Here is a 21,469-nt window from a genome sequence, read left to right as displayed (position 1 = left end):
TTCTTTCAGCTTGAGAAATGCTGAGCATGTTCTTCTCTTTTGGTTTTCTGACTCCAGGTCTTTGCACATTTCATTATAGTAATTGGCTTTGTCTTCTCAAGCTGCTCTTTGAAATATTCTGTTCAGCTGTTTTATCTTGTCATTTCTTCCATTTGCTTTACCAACTCTTCACTCAAGGGCAAGTTTCAGAGTCTCTTCTGACATTCATTTTGGTCTTTTCTTTCTTTCTCATATTTTTAATGACCTGTTGCTTTCTTCATGGATGATGCTCTTGGTGTCATCCCACAATTCTTCTGGTTTTCTGTCATTGGTGTTCAAAGCATCAATTCTATTCTTTAGATGCTCTCTGAATTCAGGAAGGATATATTCAAGGTCATATTTTGGCTCTCGTGGACTTATTTTAATTGCCTTCAACTTCAAGTTGAACTTGCATATGAGCAGTTGAAAGTCTCTTCCACAATCAGCTCCTGGCCTGGTTTTGGCTGAAGATATTGAGCTTTTTTCCATCGCCTCTTGCCACAGATGTAGTCAATCTGATTCCTGTATGCTACATCTGGGATCCATGTGTAGGGCCACCGTTTGTGTTGTTGAAAAAAGGTGTTTGCAATGAATAAGTTATTAGTTTTGCAAAATTCTACCATGCGAGTTCCAGCACTATTTCTGTCACCAAGGCCAAATTTTCCAACTGCTGGTGATTCTTCTTTGTTTCCAGCTTTTGCATTCCATTCACCAGTGATAAGCAACACATCTTGTTTGCATGTTTGGTCAAATTCAGACTGCAGAAGTTGATAAAAATCTTCAGTTTCCTCATTTTTGGCTTCGGTTGTTGGTGTGTAACTTTGGATAATTGTAGTATTAATGGGTCTTCCTTGTAGGTGTATGGATATTATCCTATCACTGACAGCACGTACTTCAGAATAGATCTTGGAACATCCTTTGTGATGATGAGTGCCACACCATTACTCTTCAATTTGTCATTCCTGGCATAGTAGATCATATGGTTATCTTATTCAAAGTGCCCCAAACCCATCCATTTCAGCTCATTAATGCCTAGGATATCAACCTTCATGCATCCCATTTCATTTTTGACAACTTCCAATTTTTCTAGTTTCATACTTCATACATTCCATGTTCTGATTATTAATGGATTTTTGCAGCTGTTTCTCCTCAATTTGAGTCATGACATGTTAGCACATGGAGGTCCTGAAAGCTTTATCCATTTCATTAAGGTTGGTTCTACTCTGGTGAGGAAGCTCTTTCCTAGACCTATTTTGAGTGCCTTCTGACCCAAGGGGCTTATCTTCCTGCATTGTGTTGGACAATATTTCCGAGCTATTCATAAAGTTGACCAGTAATGTATCAGACAGTGTTTCTCTGCTATTCATAAGGTTTTCCCTGGCCAATTTTTGAGAATTTGATGGCCTCCTCCTTCTTCCTAGTCTGTCTTAATTGTAAGCTGTGTTGAAACCTATGCACCATGTGCAACTCTGGTGGCGTCTGAAACACCAGTGGCACAGCCTCAAGCTTCACAGCAACAGCTAAAGATAAATAATTCAAAAATGGTTGTAGGAGCATACTGACAGGGAACTGCTAGAAAGTCACGCTGGATTCAGAAGAGGACATGGAATCAAGGATATCAATGCTGATATCAGATGGATTTTGACTGAAAGTAGAGAATACCAGAAAGATGTTTACCTGTGTTTTATTGACTATGCAAAGACATTCAACCATGGGGATCATAACAAATTATGGATAACATTGCAAAGAATCAGAATTCCAGAACACTTAATTGTGTTCATACAGAACCTGTACATGGACCATGAAACAGTCATTCAGACTGAACAAGGAGATACTGAATGGTTTAAAATCAGGAAAAGTGTGCTTCAGGGTTGTATCCTTTTGCCATATTTATTCAATCTGTATGCTGAAAAAATAATCTGAGGAGACAGACTATATGAAGATGAAAGAGACACCAGGATTGGAAGAAGACTCATTAACAACCTGCAATATGCAGATGACACAATGTTGACTGCTAAAAGTGAAGATGACTTGAAGCATTTACTGATTAAGATTATAGACTACAGCCCTCACTGTGGATTACACCTCAACACAGTTGTAGTTGTTGTTGTTATGTGCCATCGAGTTGGACCCGACTCACAGTGACCCCTCCTTGGGTTTCCGAGGCAGTATCACTACAGAAGTAGATTGCCCCATCTTCCTTCTGAGACCAAAATCCTTGCAACAGGACCAATAAGCAACAATCATAAATGGAGAAAAGATTGAAATTGTCCAGATTTCATTTTACTTGGATCCACAATCATCGCCCATAGAAGCAGAAGTCAAGAAATCAAATGACATATTGCACTGGGCAAATTTGGTGTGAAAAAACCTCATTAGAGTGTTAAGGAACAAAGATGTCACATTGAAGACTAAAGTGCACCTGACATGGGCCGTAGTATTTTTGATTGCTTCATATGCATGTGAAAAATGGACAATGAATAAGGAAAAGCAGAGCATAATTGATACCTTTGGATTTTAGTGTTGGTGAAAAATATCAAGTATCAGAAGAATGAGCAAATCTGTCTTGGAAGTACAGCTGAAAGATTCCTTAGGAGCATGGATGGCAAATCTTTGTCTCTCATACTTTGGACATGTTATCAGTTTGGGCCAGTCCTGAAGAAGGACATCATACTTGGTAAAGGAGAGGTTCAGAGAAGAAAAGGAAGACCTTCAATGAGATGGATTGACACAATAACTGCAACAATGGGCTCAAGCATAGCAAAAATTGTTGGAATGGAATAGGACCAGGCAGTGTTCTGTTTGGTTGTACATATGGTCACTGTGAGTTGGAACCAACTCGATAGCACCTAAAAGCAACAACAAAAACAATCCTTATGGAAGCAGACTGCCACATATTTCTCCTGAGGAGTGGCTGGTGGGTTTGCACCACCAATCTTTTGATTAGTAGCTGAGCATTTAACCATTCCCATAAGGAAGCCATCAGGGTTCTTTATAAAAGAAGAGAAGAGACACAGAGAGATGAATAGAAGGAAGATGGTCATGTAAGATGGAGTCAGAGGATCTCCAGCCATCACCAGAAAGATCATCAGCCATCAGCCATCACCATAAAGCAGGAGAGAGGCAGAAAACAGATTCTATCTCAGAGTCCTCAGAAAGAATTAACATGGTTAGAACCCTATTTTCAGACTCTTAGCCTTCAGAACTGTGAGATTGTACATTTACATCTTACAAGCCATTCAGTCTCTGGTACTTTGTTATGGTAGACCTAGGGAACTAATACAGCCCCCTATATGCATCACCAGCTTCATTAGCCCTCAACATCTTGTGAGATTTATTTTTATCTATTCTGTCCATGACTTTTTCCTTTGCTAAAATATTCTAAAACAAATTTTTAATATAATGCCATTTCACCTCTATCTCAATGTACATATTTTAGTATGCATATCAAAACAGGAAGGGGCCCTTGAGTGTGGTCTCTGCTTAGTGACTTGCTTCCAAAGAAGAGTACGGAAAAGGAGGTGGGAAATAACTTCTGTGGTGTATGTAGTGAATTACTTAACATGGTCCTTCCAGTCGTAGTCTTTGTAACTCCTACAAAATGACTGGGTGGGATTAGAGAAATGTAGGTGTTTAAGGCCCACCACTGGGACTGGATAGTTTGCTACTTGGTGGAGCTAAATTTGCCCACCCATGGAGCCAGAGCTGAGAGTCTTCAGGCCAAAGCTTTATTAGCAGGATGGGTTGCCTTTCAGCCCTTACTGGCAGAGCTGAAAGAGCTTTGTAACACTTGCTGTAGAAGGGTATAGGCCAAGGGGCTGGGAGGCCAAGAGGTCAAGGGCCAGAGAGAGAGGTATGTCTGCTGATATGGCTGAAAAGTGGCTGTTCTGATCAAAGAACTATATCCTAAGTCCTTTATGACCCTGAATTGTAACCTGTTACTTTCCTAATAAATTCCATAATCATGAGTATTGTCTATGAGTTCTGTGTGGCCATTGCAACAAATGATCAAACCCAGCAGAGAAGTGGAGAGTGCCCTAGGAGTGATGGCTGGTGTCAGAATTGGTCAAAAATTTGAGGGGTGCAGGCATGCCTGACCTCCACCTCAGGAATCAGCCTTAGGCTGTTGATGTCAATCTTCATCTTTCTCCCCTCTTGTGAAGTTGGAGGAGGTCATATGCTGCCTTCACTATCTTTTTACAATGGTTAACCATCTTTCTGATAGTCTCTATTTTCAGTCATGATCCAGTTGACATTAGCAGTGATATCCTTCAGTCCATATTCTTTTCTGAATCTGGCTTGAATTTATGACAGTTTCTTGTTGATGTACTATTGCAACAGTTTTTAAATTATCTTCACCAAAATTTTACTTGCATGTGGTATGTGGTAGTTAAGGTTATGTGTCAACTTGGTTAGGCCTGGTTTTGAATGGCTGGGCAGCTGGATGTAATATTCCCCACTATGAGACTGGTAATCAATGCCATGGTGGAATCTACTGTAAACAGTTGAGTAGCTGCCTGAGGGATATTGTCTGTTCTCAGTATATAAGGAGAAGATTTAGGAAAGGTCTCTAACTTTTTGGCATGCTTGAACCCTGCATGTAGCCGAGTACTCATCCAATAGCCTGCCATGCTCTGCTGATCTTGGGACTTTTATGGACTTGAATCAATGGCCTGCCATGTGGTTTGGTAATATCGGGTCTGTGCCTTTTTACTTGTTGATCTTGGGTTTGTCAGCCTCAGCAGCCAGCAGCTGCCTGAGTGAAGAAAGCCTCCTGCCTCAGTGGGCTGGAAACAAGAGGCAGAGCTAAAGCCCAAGGTTGAGGGGCTTTTACCCAGCCCCCAGGGCCTGGTACTCTGAACTCAGGCTTCTAGCCTCCAAAACTGTAGGAGAATAAACTCCTGTTTGTTAAAGTTATCCATTTGTGATATCTTCTGTTAGAGCAGCATGAAGTAACCAAAACATGATATAAATGATATTGCTCAATAATTTCCACATTCTGTTGGATCACCTTTCTTTGGAATGGACACAATATGAATCTCTTCCAGCTGAGTGTCCATGTAGCTGTCTTCCAAATTTCTTGGCATAGACGAATGAGCACTTCCAGCATCCATTGTTGAAAGAGCTCAATTGCTATTCCATCATTCCTGGAGCCTTGCTTTGAACCAATACCTTCAGTGCACTCCGGGTTTTTTTTTTTTTCAGTGTCATTCCTGATCATATGCTACCTCCTGAAATGGTTGAACATGGACCAAATCTTCTTGGTACAATGATTCTGTGTATGTATTCTTTCCAGCTTCTTTTGATGCTTCCTGCAACCTTCAACATTTTGCCCAGAGTATCTTTTGATATTGCAACTCAAGGCTTGAATTCTTTTCTTCAGTTCTTTCAGCTTGAGAAATGCTAAGCATGTTCTTCCCTTTTGTTTTTCTAATTCCAGGTCTTTGCACATTTCAGTATAATACTTTGTCTTCTTGAGCTACCCTTTGAAATCTTTGGTTCAGCACTTTTACTTCATTTCTTCCATTAACTTTAGCTATTCTATGTTAAAGAGCATGTTTCAGAGTCTCTTCTGACATCCTTTTTGGTGTTTTCTTTCTTTCTTGTCTTTTTAATGAACTTTTGCTTTCTTCATGTATGATATCCTTAATGTCATCCCACAATCCATTTGGTCTTCAGTCATTAGTGTTTAATGCATCAAATCTATTCTTGAGATAGTCTATAAATTCAGGCTTGTTATACTCAAGGTTGTATTGGCTCTCATATGATTGTTTTAATTTTCTTTTGTTTCAGTTTGAACTTGGATGTAAGCAATTGATGGTCTGTTTCATGGTGTGCCCCTGGCCTTGTTTTGACTGATGGTATTGAGCTTCTCCATTTTCTCTTTCCACAGATGTAGTCTATTTGATTCCTGTGTATTCCATCTGGTGAGGTCCATGTGTATAGTCACCATTTATATTGTGGAAAAATGGTATTTACAAAGAATAAGTCCTTTGTCATGCAAAATTCTATCATGCTATCTCTGGCATAATTTTTACACTGCTACCATATAATCTGAGAAGCTGGATTATACGAAGAAGAATGTGGCATCAGGATTGGAGGGAGACTCACTAACAACCTGTGGTATGCAGATGACACAACTTTGCTTGCTGAAAATGAGGATGATTGAAGCACTTACTGATGAAGATTAAAGTCTACAGTCTGCAGTATGGATTACATCTCCATATAAAGAAAACAAAAATCCTCACAACCGGTCCAACAAACAGTTTCATGATGGGTGGAGAAAAGTCTGAAGTTGTCAAGGACTTCATACACTTGGTTCTACAATAAACACCAATGGAAGCAGCAGTCAAGACATCAGATGAAGTATTTCATTGGGAAAATCTGCTGCAAAAAACCTCTTCCAAGTGATGAAGAGCAAAGATATCTCCTTGAAAACTTAGGTGTGCCTAACCCAAGCCATGCTATTTTCAATTGCTTCATATGCACGTGAGAGCTGGATAATGAATAAGGAAGACTGAAGAAGAGTTGATGCTTTTGAACTGCAGTGTTGGAGAAGAATGCTAAGACTACCATGGTCTTCTAAAAGGACTAACAAATCTGTCCTGGAGGAAGTGCAGCTGGAATGCTCCTTGGAAGCGAGAATGGCCAGACTTCATCTCATCTACTTTGGTCATGTTTTAAAAAGAAACCATCTCTTGGAGAAGGATATCATCCTTTGTAAAATGGAGTGTAAAAGAAGAAGGGAAAGGCCCTTAACTAGATGGATTAACACAGTGGCTGCAATGATGGGTTCAGGTACCAAGGATCATGAGGCTGGCACAAAACCAGGCACTGTCTCGTTCTGCTGTGCATAGGGTTGCTATGAGTTGGAAATGACTCGATGGCACCTAACAACAACCATATTTTCTAACTACTCATCCTTCTTCTTTGTCTCTGACTTTTGCATGCTGATCATCAGTAATTATCAATGCATCTTGATTGCATGTTTGTGCTATTCCAGACTGCAAAAGTTGGTAAAAAAAAATTTTTAATTTCTCCATCTTTGGCTTTATTGCTTGGTGGGTGTCTTGGTTCTCTGGTGCTGCCATAACAGAAACACCATAAGTGGATGGCTTAACAGACAGGGATTTAGTCTCTTACTGTTTAGGACACTAAAAGTTATGGTTCAAAGTGCCGGCTCTAGGGGTTGGGTGAAGGCCCCTCAACCTTGGGCTTCAGCTCTACCTCCTGTTCTAGGCCCGCTAGAGCTGGAGGCTTTTTCTGACTTGCTCAGCTGCTGGTTGCTGAGGCTGACAAACTGAAGATTGACAGGTAAAATGGCACAATTCCAAGACTGACAGGCAACATAAAAGACAACTGGTTCAAGTCCAGGAATAATCCCAAGATTGGCAAGCAGCATGGCAGGCCAAGCTTTGGCCAGATATAGGATCCAGATGTGCCAAAATCTACTTCACTCAAAGCTTCTCTTTATACACTGGAAGAAGGTCACACACTAAAGAATCACAGCAGATTCCACCATAGAGGTGACTGCAATCTCATCAAGGGGAATAAGTATATCCAGCTGTCCAGCAACTCAAAACCACAGCCCAGCCAATTTGACACACAATCGTAACTATCACAATGGGTAAATCTGAAGAAGAGTTGTATTAACTGGTCTTCCTTGTAGGCCTGTGGATATCATCCTGTCACTGACAGTGTTATAGTTCAGGATAAACCTTGAAAGGTTCCTTTCAACAATGAATGTGATGCCATTCCTCTTTAATTTGTCATTCCTACCATAGTAGACCAGATGATTGTCAAATTCTAAATGGCCAATACTGGTCCATTTCCACTCACGAAGGCTTAGGATATTGACCTTCAAGTGTTCCATTTTATTTTTGACAACTTTTAATTTTCCTTGATTCGTATTTCAAACATTGCATGTTCCAATTACTAATGGATTTTTTTTTTCAGTATGTTTTCTTTATTTTTCCTAGAACCTGAATACAATGTCTTAGAAGCAGTGCACTTGATACTTTTTAAACCTCAGATTAACTACTGCATTATTTGCAGATGTTAAAATGCACATTCCAAAAAACTGGGAAACCCAGTCATGTAATTGTAACAAAATCACACTGTTTTACTACACAAAATTAAATTCTATACACAACACAGCCTTGTTACATTAACTTAACCTTCTTACAAGGCAGCTTATATATAAACATTGTATGTTATTCATTTTTCTGTCCTGATCAATATCAAGTGTTGTAACCAGCCCTATTCCCATAAGTTTTTCACCAAGTCCTTCAAGACACAAATGAAAAGCATCCCTTACTTGCTGCATGAAGTATTTCAGTTATCAAAGTTTCAGCAGAGGAAACACCAGAATTAGAAAGTTTTGGTGTGATCAAAAGAAGAAACGGGTTTCTTATTAAATTTTGTTTTAATGGGTCTCAAATTCTGTGAAAAATTTTTGGTCAAGTTGTTTCTATTGAAAAAGTATTGATTTTAAAAACCAGACAAAGAACAATTGATCCACAGAATATTCCTTTCTTTCTGAAGGATTTATGATGCATTGTTATCATTAATCAGTCTTTTAATGTTAAACTTAAATAGCCAATTGAAACAATCAGTTCTGAGACCTGTCTTCCACCACTGATAGAGACTGCAGTGGCAGGTGTTATGGATAATATTTATTTAGCCTTCTGAGCTTTCTGAGCAGTCTTGGTGACCTTGCCAGCTTTGACAATGTTTTTATCCACTGCTTTGATCACACCTACTGTGTGCCTCATATTGTGAACAGCACAGCAAAATGACTCAGAGGAGGATAGTCAGAGCAGCTCTCAGCAGACATGGGTTTTTGCCAGTAACCATGTCTACGATGGCAGCATCACCAGACTTCAAGAATTTGAGGCCATTTTCTAGCTTCTTACCAGAACAGTGATCAATCTTCTCTTCGAGCTCAGCAAATTTGCAAGCAATGTGAGCTGTGACAATTTGGCCTGGATGATTCAGGATGATCACCTGAGCAGTGAAGCCAGCTGCTCCCATTGGTGGGTCATTTTTGCTGTCACCAGCCACATTTCCATGACGAATATCTTTGACAGAGACGTTCTTGACGTTGAAGCCTGTATTATCCTCAGGCAGAGCTTCATTCAAAGCTTCATAGTGCATTTCAACAGACTTTACTTCACTGATGTCAGTGACTGGATCAAAGGTGACCACCATCCTGATTTGAGAGTGCCAGTCTCCACCCTATCCACAGGGACAGTACCAATACCACCAATTTTGTAGACATCCTGGAGAGGCAGATGCAGGGGCTTGTCAGTGGATGAGTCAGTGGCAGGATGCAATCCAGAGCTTTAAGCAGTGTGGTTCCACTGGCACTGCCATTCTTATGGGTGTCTTTCTATCCATTGAACCAAGGCATGCTAGCACTTGACTCCAGCATGTTGTCACCATTCCAACCAGAAATCGGCACAAATGCTACTGTGTCAGGGTTGTACCCAATTTTCTTAATGTAGGTGCTGACTTCCTTAACAATTTCCTCATATCTCTTCTGGCTATCAGGTGGCTCAGAGCTCTGGTGGCGTAGTACCTAAGGCATTTGACTGATAACCAGAAGGCTGACAGTTCAAACCCACCAGCCACTGCTCGGAAGAAGGTTGGGCAATCTACTTCTGTAGTGATACTGCCTTGGAAATCCAAGGAGGGGTGGCTATGTGTCAGGTCCGACTCGAGGGCAATAGGTAACAATTAACTGTTTCACACTCAGTGTGTAAGCCAGAAGGGCATGCTCACAGGTCTGCCCATTTTTGGAGATACCAGCTTCAAATTCACCAACACCAGCACCAACAATCAGTGCAGCACAGTCAGCCTATGATGTTCCTGTAATCATGTTTTTGATCAAGTCTCTGTGTCCTGGGGCATCAATGATGGTCACATAGTACTTCCTGGTCTCAAATTTCTATAGCAAGATGTCAATGGTGATGCCATGCTTATGCTCAGCTTTCAGTTTATCCAAGACCCAGGCATACTTGAAGTAGCTTTCTTCTTAAATTTTTCAATGGCTCTTTTGTTGATCCCACCACATTTGTAGATCAAGTGATCAGTAGTGGTGGACTTGCCCAAATTCATGTGTCCAATGATGACAATGTTTATATGGGTCTTTTCCTTTCCCATTTTGGCTTAGATATTGTGATGGTTTCACCAACACCTGCATTCTAGTGGCAAACCCGTTATGGAAAAAAAGAAAAGTACTAATGGATTTTTGCAGCTGTTTCTTCTCATTTTGAGTCATGCCACCTCTACAAATGAAGTTCCTGAAAGCTTTACTCCATGCACATCATTAAGGTCAACATTTCTTGGAGGAGTCAGCTCTTCCCTAATTGTATTTTGAGTGCCTTCTAACCTGAAGGGCTCATCTTCTGGAATTATATCAGACAATATTCTGCTGCTATCCTTAAGGTTTTTACTGACTTGTTTTTTTTCAGAAGTAGATTGCCAGGTCCTTCTTCCTTATTTGTCTTAGTCTGGAAGTTTTGCTGAAACCTGCCCACCATGAGGGACTGTGCTGGTATTTGAAATAGCAGTGGTATGGTTTCCAGGGTCACAACAACACACAAGCCACCACCGTATGACAAACAGACAGAATGGTGAATTAGTTCCTTAGTTGTGACAAATGTACCAGAGTAATGTAAGATGTTCACAATAGGGGAAACAAGGTGCAAAGGATATAGGAACTATCTTTGTAACTTTTCTGTAAATCTAAAACTATCCTAAACATTTTAGAGTGTATTATTAAAAAAAAAACAAGAAAGGAGGGAAAGGAAAACTACCATGCCACTATCACATTTTAGAAGAAAAAAGTCTCCCTAGCAGGTTAGGGATAAAACTTTTTTTGCATGATGTAAATCATAGCCAGCTCTGCAAAGAAATTCACATTCATAATAAAATACTTAAGTGCCTTTTGATGAACTCCAATGGGATTAAGGCTTGTTCAGGATATTAGTTACTGACTCACCAAATTGGCTGCCAGTAAAGGGTCAAGTGACATTTAGGTACTATTTCTTTTTAAATGTATTCTATACTGAATATCTTACCGGTCTCCTTTTTCTATAAAACATCCTTATAAAGAATGTATCTTTGAATGGGTCTACAAGTGTCTTTTTCCCTTGTATGCTACCATACTCATAATCAAATTACCTGAAAAGTTTTTATTAATGGCATCTAACAAAAATAGCTCTGGTAGCATAGTGCCTAAGGCACTTGACTGCTAACCAGAAGGCTGGTGGTTCAAACCCACCAGCCACTCGTCGGAAGGAAGATGGGGCAATCTACTTCCGTAGTGATACTGCCTCGGAAACCCAAGGAGGGGTCGCTATGAGTTGGGTCCGACTTGATGGCAAATAACAACAACAACAAAAAAAAAAATAGCAATGATTCTTTATATGATAGGATACTCAGTTTTATTTGTATTTGGTTGTTATAGTCAGGTGATTCTTAAGCTCACTAAAGTTTGGGGCTTAAGTTGGGCAGACATTGGATGAGGTGGTAACAACTTCTAGCTCAATTTGTAAAAGTAATAACAGAGACTATAGTCATGACATAGACTCCTAAATTAACAGGATTTAATCTTTTTTTCGTTTATGGACCTTTTGATAATTTTGAAGCCATGGGACATCTCCCCAGAAAAATGAACATGTACACACATACACAATTTTCCACCATAATTTCAGAGGGGTTCAAGTCTTGAACTCTGGTTAAGAACACCTCTTTAAATGTGTCTTTCTGATTTGTGAGCCTACTGCTCTTAGAACACAAGAAAGCCACTGTTAAAGGAACATGCATATTACCTTGTTTCTTCAAGAGGTGACTCCAGGCTTGATTGGGAATGCAGTCTGTAGTCATATGTTACAGAGGAAAAAGCCATAGATTTAGGTGAGAAGACATCTAGATTCTGTGAGCTACTCTTTCAATACTTTGAGCATATCACTTAATTCTTTGGAGAGACAAAGATAGGGTTGGAGTAAGATTGTTGTTATGCGCTGTGGAGTTGGACCCGATTCATAGTGACCCCTCCTTGGGTTTCCTAGACAGTATCTCTATGGAAGTAGATTGCCCAACCTTTCTTCCAAGTAGTGGCTGGTGGGTTTGAACCACCAGCCTTCTGGTTAGCAGTCAAATGCCTTCAGCACTACACTACCAGAGCTCCTAGGATTAAGGTTAGGAATTTATAAGTAAAGAACTCGCAATCTTTTTTTTTTTTTTTTTTTTCTCTTTTTTTTTTTTTTTATTAGGACTTGGGTGAAGATTTACAGAGTAAATTCACTTTTCATACAGCAGTTCACATATACTTTGTCTCATGTCATTGACCAAAATTTACAATGCAGCAGCTCCCCTCTCACTTCCTCCCCATAGTTACCTCCTCCCAGTGTCCATCCCTTCATACTCTTCGAGAGGCTCATTTTCTGCCAACCCTGTATATGATCCCGGATACACTCTCCATTTAGACATACATAATTGTTTAGCTTGTTCACCCATCTATCCGTCCCTATACCCATATTTGCTTTCATTAACAACTCAGTATTGTATTTACAAAGGGGTTCATATTTGTTGTTTGTACTGCCCATGTAACTCTCTCTGTCTTTCTCATCCTCAATGCTGCCATATTGGTCACTCACATTTGGTACATTGCCCTTCTCTTCACCCAAATCAATATTTATCTCTATCTATCTAACAGCATTCCCTCCCCTTCCCTCCCACCCCTGGTAACCAACAAAGAAAATGTCCTCCAATATATAAACATTTCCTTAACTTTTACAATAACGGACTAATACAATATTTGTCTTTTTGTGACTGACTTATTTCGTTCAGCATAATGTCCTCCAAGTTCATCCACGTTATGCGGTGTTCTGCAGATTCTACATTATTCTTTAGCGTTGCATAGTATTCCATTGTGTGAATGTACCAAAGTTTGGTTATCCATTCCTCAGTTGTTGGACATCTAGGTTGTTTCCAAGTTTTGGCTATTGTAAATAGTGCTGCGATGAACATCGGCGTGCATATATCTGTTCTTGTTATGGCTCTCACTTCTTTAGGGTATATACCTAGTAATGGGATGGCTGGGTCAAATGGTATTTGTATTTCCAACTTTTGAAGGAATCGCCATACTGCTTTCCACAATGGTTGTACCATAGAACTCGCAATCTTACGATGCCCATTTCAAAAATTGGGAAACTGAGAAATAGAAGGGTTAAATAGTAATATTCTGCTTGTAAATATTTAGCCAGACTCCAACATCAGGCTTGTCTGAATCTAAAACCCATGCTTTTTTTTTTTTTTCAAATTATACCAGGTGGTCTTCAATCCGTTTATAGGAAAACCTCCTGGGAGGGGTTGGTCCCAGCACTGTGGGACAGAGAGGTTCCTTTGGCCCTCTGTGTTTTGTATATCTGACTTCCATTTTTTTATAAGAAATTGCTAAGCTGCAAAAAAGTTTGAAAATTACTGCAATTCTCTCTGTTTCCACATCTGTGAAAGGAATATAATGTTAATACCCACTTTATTGTGAGGGATAAGTAAGCAGACACATGTGAAACAATTGTGTAAACTCACAGGCATTATTCACATAGAAAGTATTAAGGTAGCTAGTACATGGCAACAAAACAGAGGATTTTCTTCTTTAAAAATCTTTACTATAATTAACCCACAATTTAGTGGCATGTTTCATTCAACTGAGCTATTATGTTGGCTTTCAAATGGATCTTGGACAGTAGTTCAGATCTGATAGCTCTATTTAAAGTGCAGGAGCTCTGGTAGCATAGTGCCTAAGGCATGTGACTGCTGACCAGAAGGCTGGTGGTTCAAACCCACCAGCGACTCCTCGGAAGTTTGGGCAATCTACTTCCGTAGTGATACTGCCTTGGAAACCCAAGCAGGGGTCGCTATGAGTCGGGTCCAATTCGAAAGCAGTGAGTATGGTTTGGTTATTTAAAGGGCAATGTCTCAATACATTTTTGAATGTTTATTATTAATACACTATTAATGCATAACTCGATTTTAAGCTACCACAAATACATCTTCTCACATGTATTTTAATTGATCCATGCTTCATTTGAGATATCTTTTGAAAGCTAATTTAGAATTTGAGAAATTTCAGATATGATTACTTGGCCTATAATTTAAAATTATTACTATAACTTTAGATGGGTACTAAAACTTAATGTGAAATCTCAATACTGGTCCTATTTAGTAACTTGGTGAAATTGTATTAGAATGCATGTCTGTCATGAGTGTAATGAGAGATTAGGGGTCTGTGGAAATGTTTAAATCTTGGTCATCCAAAACCAAAGGGGAAATCTACCTTGCTGTTGCCAAGCGGACTTGTGGGTGACAATCATATCTTTCATAATTGAGGTATCTCTTTCATAGGTAGAAAATTTTCCCTTTTCCAAATGTGTTTTGGAAAAAAATCAGTCAAAAAACAGCAAATGCAAAAAAAAGAAATTTCCCTTGTGTGCTTCACACTTCAAAAACAATATGACTTTCATTACTGAGTCACCAAAATTTCCTGCACCTTTATTTTCTAAGTAAAAAGACCAATCACCCACCTATTTTGTTTTCCACTCAGCCATCTACAGCAAAAACAACCCAGAAATAGTCCTTGGTGAAAGTGCAAAGTAGACAAGGTTTTTCTGTGGCTTTCTTCCACTTCCTTATCCTTCCTGATTCCTACTTCCTAGAACTCCAGTCCCCCAAGACTTTTAAGGTATACTTCGTCCAAAGATCCCCTCTTTTCAGACTACGCTATCCTAGAATACCCAGCACCAAAATTATGTTTTCCGCCCCTTTCTGATAAATGCAACTTCCCCTTATCTTTCCCTCCTCTTCCTGCAGTCTGACCTATTATTTATCTCTCATTCATGCCTTATCACATTCCCCAGAATGCATTTCTCAAATTTCTCCTGGTGGCACAGTGCCTAAGGCATTTGACTACTAACCAGAAGGCTGGTGGTTCAAACCCACCAGCCACTCCTCTGGAGGAAGACTGGGCAATCTACTTCCATAGAGATACTGCCTTGGAAACCCAAGGAGAGGTCGCTATGAGTTAACTGCAATATTTTTGTAAGCAACTTTGAGAATATGATCTAGGCAGGCACCTGCTTTGCCACTATTCACCACTCTAATGCAAATGGTATCCCTGGAGTTGTGTACACAGGGGAGACTTTGGGAGACTTTGGGAGACCTCAGAGTAGGCAAATTCACAGCCCAGGTCAGAAGCTCTTGAATGTGAATGTCCTCTTCAACATTCATCTTTGTCTTTATTCCTTCCTCCTCTTCTCACTTTAGACTCCCCTGGGTAGCATAAATGGTTAAGCACTCAACTAGTAGCTGAAAGGTTGGCAGTTTGAACCTACCCAGAGGTGCCTGGAAAGACAGTCCTGGCAATTTGCTTCCAAAAAGCCCACAGAACAGTTCTGCTCTGAACACATGGGTTCATCATAAATCAGAATCCACTTGACAGCAACTAAAGACTACAACTTCTCAGTCCACATCTGTCCTTGTAAAATAGTTGCTTTGGATTTAAAGAGATCTGGGTTTTGGACTGCTTTGAGTTAGAATCCACCCAATGGCAATAGGTTTGGGAGCTCTGGTGATGCAGTGATTAAGAGTTGGCTGCTAAACAAAAGTTTAGTGATTCATCCCACCCGCCACTCCATGTGATAAAGATCAAAACCAAATGAAATTCACTGCCTTTAAGTCAATTCCTACTAATAGTGATGCTAAAGGACATAGGTTTCTAAGGCAGTAAATCTTTACAGGAGCAGACTTCCACAAGTAGAGAAGCTGATGGGTTCCAACTGCTGACTTTTGGTTAGCAGCCAAGCACTTAACCAGTGTTCCACCAGGGCTCCTTCTGTAAAGTTTACAACCTCAACAAGATGGTATGGGCAGGGGGATGGGACTATACCCATGACCATATATAGGTTTGGTAGATGATATTTCTGCATGCATATTTGTATGTGCTATAAAAATGTCCATGTATATAATAGAGCTAGAAGGGGGCAAAATTATAATAACTTCTTAGTCACAACCAAAGAACTTGAGGGAGTGAGTCACTGAGCCACCAAGTTCAATTGGCATAACACAGTGCACAAAAATATTATTATACATCTGAGTTCTGGTAAGATGGTGGAATAGGCAGAAAGACTGCACAGACCCTCTTCAACAAGGAGAAGGGGAACCACTTAACACAGATACAGAAGATAATCCTGGACTCCTGAGCCTTGAAGGGAAAGATATAGAAGTGGACTAAATTCCAACTAGCAGAAGAATTTGCATGAAAACACCAAAAAAGGAGATATACGGAGCTGGGTCTGGCAGCAATCCTGATGGCACAGACAGCTTGGATGTTGCCGAGTGGTGGTGGTTGTTGTGGTTGTTATGTGCCGTCGAGTCGGCCCGACTCATAGCGACCCCTCCTTGGGTTTCCGAGGCAGTATCACTAAGGAAGTAGGATTTCCCAACCTTCCTTCCGAGGAGTGGCTGGTGGGTTTGAACCACCAGCCTTCTGGTTAGCAGTCAAGTGCTTTAGCCATTATGCTACCAGAGAGTTAACCTAAAAATCAGCCCTGCTAGCCAGGAACTGCACGAAGGACTGCTCTGGTGGCTGGGGAAAAAAAGGGGAAGCAGTGAAGAGAAAAGAGGGCTGAGCTGTAAATTTTTGCCTATCTGGAGGGTGCAGCCATTTTGAATGTTTACAAATGGCTTGACCATTTTGGATATTTAAAGCAGCAGCATTCTCCCAGATTCCAGGGACTTAAGAATAGGCTCCACTTGCTGGGAAGTGCAAAGACATTCCACACACATGGACTACTGGAAAGATGTGAATTCCCCTTGTTACTCTTATAGCTCACACCCTCTTGGCAAACAGAGGTGCAGCCATCACTCACTCTCACCCACCTTTTAGGCTGGCAGGAATTCCATCCCAGTCTGTGTGCTTAGACGGAGCCTGGGTGCCCTACTGCTCACTCCCTGTCCAGATTTCTTTTTCCGTTTTTTTAGTTTGTTTGTTTTTGTCTCTTTTAAAACTACTTCTATTATTATTACTTTTGTCCTTTTAATTATCATTCTTTATTCTTCCCTTCCTAGGTTCTAGGTTTAAGCATTTTTTTTCCTGTTCCTGGTTCCAATTATTATTTTTTCTTTTCTTTCTTGTGCGTAACCCCATTCCTTGTTTTTCTTTTTGCATTTTTCCCATTTTCTTCTTCATTATACTCCTCCTCTACTTTTTCTCTTACTGGTCTCTCCCCAGATATTGTGGTGTTTTTGTTTTGTTTTGTTTTTATTCTTTTCCCTTTTTTCTTTTTTGGTTACTGTTCCTGTGTGATTACATAGTGTGTTTTTTGTCCATTTGTTTTAACTTGTTTTGATGGTTATTCAATTGTTATATTTGTCTAACTGAGTGGGAGATAGCAACAGTCTCCATACGACACAACTACACCCATACCTCCTGCAGCTTCACTTACTGAGTGAGAGTCACCACCTCCTTCTTCACCAACAGGCCTACAATAAACAACCACCAAGAAGAGCCTGACTCACCCTGAGCTGCTCTTCACAAACAGCTAACAGAGATCTAAATACAACAGCATCACAATGTCTCAGAGATTAGAGACCGTCACAGTCCACACAAAGAAGCAAGATAAAGTGGTAGAAAAAGGGAACAGGAAACAGACCCAGAACACCTCCCTGAGGAAGAAACAGCATTGGAACTATTCACAAGGAATTCAAAACAATTATATTTGTGTAACTTGAAAGAATTGAGAAACAAACCAAGGAAAACAGAGACAAATCCCTAGAAGAATTTTGGAAGAAAATACAAGAACAAAATGACAAAATAAATAAAAAATTAGAAATGATTCTAAATCTACAGATAGAAATCCAGAATATTAACACTAAATTGTCAGACACAGATGACACATTGAAAGAGCAAAAGAATAGAATTGATGCAGTGGAAGATAGAATTAATGAGATTGAAGACAAATACCTGAATACTTCTTTAGAAAGGGATCAATCAGAAAAAAAGATTAAAACAAAATGAAGAAAGCCTAAGGATCATGTGGAATACCATCAAGAGGAATAACCTACGCATCACTGGAATTCCAGAACAGGAAGAGAAAAATAAAACCATGAGAAAATTGTCCAAGATTTGTTGGAGGAGAACTTCCTGGTTATGAGGAAAGATGAAAATATATCCATTCAGGAAGTCCAAAGAACCCCAAGCAGGATAGACCCCAAAAGAAAAACACCAAGACATACCATCATCAAACTCATCAAAACCAAAGACAAAGACAGAATCCTGAAAGCAGCATGGGAAAAACAAAAAGTTACCTACAAAGGACAAACAGTAAGAGTAAGCTTTTATTTCTCAGCAGAAACCATGCAAGTGAGAAGGCAATGGGATGGTACTTATAAAATCCTGAAAGAGAAAAATTTTCAACCAAGAATTATATGCTTGGCAAAATTGTCCCTCAAATATGATGGTGAAATTAGGAAATTTCCAGATAAGCAGAAACTAAAGAAACTGTTAAAACCAGACCAACCTTACAAGAGATACTAAAGGGAGCCCTTTGAACAGAGAACCACAAATAGCAAACAACGATGGACCATTAATACACAAGATGACATAACCCAGATATCACAGCTATGGACATATCCAAAGTAAAATAAGCTTACAAGATTGTAAACAAGGAACCAGAGACAACAATTGGCAAATGAGGACAACTATAAACAAAAAGAGAGAAAGTACTGTGTAGTTACAGAACTTCTAAACAGTGAGGAAGTCAAGAGAGTTGCAAGATAGAATAGACTATTACAAACTCATGGAGAAAATTATAAATCATAGGGTAACCTCAAAGAAAAATGATAAACCTACACATCACAATTAAAAGGAGGATAAGCACAAATATTCAGCAAATACTAAAACAGCAGCAACAAAGGAAATGATAACACGATTCATAAACATAACGAGCTCAGCACAAAAAATAATATGAAACAAAGAAACCAGGGATACCATGAAAAAACACATAACAAAATGACAGCAACCAATTCATACTTGTCAATAATTACATTGAATGGTAATGTATTAAATGCACCACTCAAGAGATGGAGAGTTGCAGATTGGATAAGAAAACAAAACCCATCAATATGCTGCCTACAAGAGACACACCTTAGAGATAAAGACAAAACTGAACTAAAAATCAAAGGTTGGAAAAAGATATATCAAGCAAATGGCAACCGTAAAAAAGCAGGAGTGGCAATATTAATTTCTGATCAAATTGACTTTAAGGCAAAAACCACCATACGAGACAAGGAAGGGCATTATATAATGATTAAAAGATCAACTGAAGAAGAAGATATAACAATAATAAATATCTGTGGACCCAATGAAAGAGCCCCAAAATACATAAATCAGACTTTAAAAGAGTTGAAAAGTCAAATAGATGACTCGACAGTCATAGTGGGAGACTTTAATACACCACTTTCAATGAAAGACAGAACTGGAAAGAAACTCAATAAAGATGCAGAAGAGCTAAACAATACAATCCAGCAACTTGATCTTATAGACATCTACAGAGCACTTCACCCAACAACAGCACAGTCTACATTCTTTTCCAGTGCACATGGAACATTTTCCATGAAAGACCATGTGTTAGGCCATAAGGCAAGCTTTTATAAATTTAAAAACATTGAAATACTGGAAAGCATCTTCTCAGATCACAATACTATCAAATTAGAAATCAACAATAGGAAGATCAACAGAAAAAGAGTAAACACTTGGAAACTGAACAATACGCTCCTAAGAAAGACTGGGTAAGAGATGAAATAAAAACTGAAATTGAAAAATTCCTTGAATCAAATGAGAATGAAAATACAACATATCAAAATCTCTGGGACGCAGCAAAAGCAGTGATCAGAGGCCAATTTATAGCAATAAATGTGCACATCAAAAAGAAGAGCCAAAATCAACACCTTAAATCAAAATCTCCAACAATTAGAAAAAGAACAGCAAGAAAAGCCTACAGTCACCAGAAGAAAGGAAATAATCAAGATTCAATCACAAATCAATGAAACAGAAAGACAATAGAAAAATCAAGACGAGAGTTTGGTTTTTTGAAGACTAATAAAAGTGACAAGCCACTGGCAAATTTAACAGAGAAAAAGAGGCAGAGAATAAAATAACATGAAGAACAAATGAAACGGATGACATCACAACAGAACCAACTGAAATAAAAAGGATAATATCAAGATACTATGAAGAACTGTACTCCAACAAATTTGGAACCTGGAAGAAATGGACAGATTTCTAGAAATACACAATTTACCTAAACTAACACAGACTGATATGGAAAAGTTGAATAGATCTATAACAAAAGAAATTTAACAGGTCATTAAAAAATTACCAACAAGAAAAGCCCTGGCCCAGGAAGTTTCACCAGAGAATTCTACCAAACATTCAGAGAAGAACTGACACCAATCCTACTCAATCTATTCCAAAACACAGGAAAGGATGGAATCCTCCCTAACTCATTTAATGAAGCAAGCATAACCTTGATACCAAAACCAGGCAAAGATATCACTTAAAAGGAAAATTACAGACCAATACCCTCTTGAATATAGATGCAAAAATCTTCAACAAACTCCTAGCCAATAGACAGCAACAACATATCAAGAAAATCATTCATCATGACCAAGTGGGGTTCATATCAGGTATGCAAGGGTAGTTCAACATTAGAAAAACAATCAATGTCATCAACCACATAAATAAAACAAAGAAAAAGAACCACATGATCATATCAATAGATGCAGAAAAGGTATTTGATAAAATCCAACACCTATTCTTGATCAAAACTCTCAGCAAAATAAGAATAGAAAGGACATTCCTCAACATAATAAAAGACATCTATGCAAAACCAACAGAATAACATTATTCTTAATGGAGAGAGACTGAAACCATTCCCTCTGAGAACAGGAACCTGACAAGGATGCTCTCTATCACCACTTCTATTCAACGTTGTACTGGAATTCCTAGCCAGGGCCATAAGGCAAGAAAGGGAAATCAAAGGCATCCAAATTGTTAAGAAAGAAGTCAAACTATCCCTATATGCTGATGATATGATCCTATACCTAGAAAACCCAAGAGACTCTCAAAAATCTACTGGACTAATTGAGAGATTTAGCATTGTGGCAGGATATAAGATCAACATCCAAAAATCAGTTGGATTCCTCTATACCAGCAAAGAGATTGCTGAAAAACAAATAAGGAAATCAACACCATTTACAATAGTTCCAAAAAAAATAAAATACCTGGGATTAAATCTTACCTGGATACAAAAGACCTATACAAAGAAAACTATGAAAAACTACTTCAAGAAACCATAAGAGATCTACATAAATGGAAGAACAT

General features: G+C 39.1%; 1 pseudogene; it reads right to left on the bottom strand.

Annotated features, from left to right (window-relative positions):
* Positions 1-8,693: 8,693 nt before the first annotated feature.
* On the bottom strand, positions 8,694-10,182 carry LOC103201868 (annotated as a pseudogene).
* Between the last annotated feature and the right edge of the window lie 11,287 nt (positions 10,183-21,469).

The sequence above is a fragment of the Orycteropus afer genome, unplaced genomic scaffold, assembly GCF_000298275.1.
Source record: "Orycteropus afer afer isolate SDZICR_OR568_19922 unplaced genomic scaffold, OryAfe1.0 scaffold00168, whole genome shotgun sequence".
Classification (NCBI taxonomy): domain Eukaryota; kingdom Metazoa; phylum Chordata; class Mammalia; order Tubulidentata; family Orycteropodidae; genus Orycteropus; species Orycteropus afer.
Note: the sequence above shows the minus strand (reverse complement) of the source record. Positions and strands in the feature narration are given on the sequence as shown.